This window comes from Tamandua tetradactyla, chromosome Y, assembly GCF_023851605.1.
Source record: "Tamandua tetradactyla isolate mTamTet1 chromosome Y, mTamTet1.pri, whole genome shotgun sequence".
Taxonomy (NCBI): domain Eukaryota; kingdom Metazoa; phylum Chordata; class Mammalia; order Pilosa; family Myrmecophagidae; genus Tamandua; species Tamandua tetradactyla.
The window spans coordinates 9,024,330-9,026,544 of record NC_135354.1 but is presented as its reverse complement, the minus strand read 5'-3'; positions in this window follow the sequence as shown (position 1 = coordinate 9,026,544).

Sequence of the window (2,215 nt, the reverse complement as noted above, 5' to 3'; positions counted from 1 at the left end):
CTTTATTCTTTACATACCAAAGTTTCTAAAACAATTTTTGAAATTTTCCTCAAGAAGACATCTTACAACATATAATTAACATTAAAATCAACTTGTTAGAATAACATAAAATACTTAAAACACTTTAGTTAGTGTATTTTGAAATGGTAATATAAAATCTTTTCACAAGGATTAATGGAATATATAGGTATTACATTGTTTCCTCTGAAAAACAGTGATTTAATCCATGAAGATATTTTATCTTTACAGTTTTTTAAATCTTTAGGAACATATTAAATTTAAGTGTATGTCCCCTATTATAGGGTACCAAATGAGGATAAAGCCCAAAATACACTTCCCAATCTTATATAAATTATAAAGTCAGAGTATTTGAGAGGTATTCCTAATGCTTTTGCTAATTGCCACCTGATGGCTGGTTTTTATGCATCTTAAGGCAGCCTCCTTAGGAGGGACATATTAGGAAGATATGGGCTAAAACATCTTCCTCTTGGTTACTAAGAGAAGTTTCCCCAATTCAATTAATGCCCTGGGAATTTATTCCCTGATGCAATAGCTTTATTTGTTTGGTCTAATAGGGCCAAATTGTTAGAGTGACTTTGCACCAGTCTAACAATTTTCACATTTGTTAATTTTTTTTAGTTGTTATGATTATTTCTTGATGTCTTCCCAGAGATTCCAGGTTTTTGGATCCCAATCCTGTTTAGCTAACATAGCTTTAACCCATGGCTGGATCTTTTTTCTGTCCTCCTAACTTCAAAAATTGACTGTCCAACAGTTCTGTATCATTATTTCTCTCATCTAGTGCTCTGAAAAGCCTGTCACTACAGCAGACATGGAAGTCCACATATCTCTTTCTAACTTTAACATTTCCTACAACTTGCAGATTTTCCTGTCTTTCTTGAGACAGGCTGCCCTATCTAACTGTAATTCACATAATAGCCAGCCTACAGTGCATCTGTTATCTTTACTAAATTTCATAGCATTTTCTCTCGAAAAACATTTAAGTTGGATAATTACCTGAAGTTATGAAGTCTCGTCTTCTGTTCACTGTGCCCCTGTACTTAATTTATATTATAATCACACAGAGCTGCAATAATGAACTTACAATTTCATTTTAAATGATGCTTTTTAAATGTAGGCAGATCATTAAGGATAATTGCCAAGGGAGATGAAGCCAGCACACATTGAGAGTTTCCCATGGCTGGGCAATACCAATAGAAGTCATGGAGGTAGAACGTGAGTTGAAGTGCTTCAAACACACAGGGCTTCCCACAAAACTGCAGACAGTAACTGCATAAAATCAGCTAGAGAATCACATACTTGGGGTCATGGGTACTGCCTATTTTGTCATGAAAGGCCCCAGGATCAACTCAATACACTGTTTGCCCAATAGGCTAACTTAAACTAAAGGAAAAATAGTGAGCATGAAAAGCAAAAGATAACACGTTTACTCAGCATGGGGAAAGTTTTGATTGCAAAGTTACCTTCACACACATGTGGCCAGTGTCCACTTGTGGCAGCTGCCTATACCCATTCCCTCCAGAGTCTTGGTCCTCCAGGGGAAATTCCTGGGTAGCTGCTAAACCCAAGGCTGAGGGTTCTATGAGAGCCCACAACTGATGAGACATAATTCAGGTTTGTGTTTAACAGAGCAGGCCTCCTGATTAGCTTACCAAATTGTTACCATAAGAAAATATGGTCTTTAATAGGTAGACCTGCCTGATTCCACATCAAACAGGAAACAAGTTTTATTGTCTTGGTGAGAAAGTGTGTTTTGCTACAGGTCCATATGTAAGGAACTAGAAGAAAAAAGACCAGTTCAAATGATGGAGGGTAATTTTTTTTCTTTTATAACCCCAGACATAGGAATGGCCAGTAGAAAGCACAATTAAAAATAAGAAAAAGAAAGGGGAAAATAGGAGAGGAAATCTGTTTGTTGAGCATATGGCAATTTTGAGGTTCTCCCCTCTTTCATGCCTGTTTTTCAAGGAGCAGAAGGCACAAGTTATTGTATGGTATTTTTATTTGCATCTTCCTGTAGGCAATGCTTGTATGGTAAGGCTTTTGAGATTAGATCAGCAGCAAGCCATTTCAACAAAGGCTTTTTATGCTTAAAATGACCCAGTGCTTCCTGAGGGAAGTTATCATAATAAGCAGTTTTCCAGCTACTGAAGATTATTCTAAGCATTTTCCAGCCAAAAGATAATATTGGCTA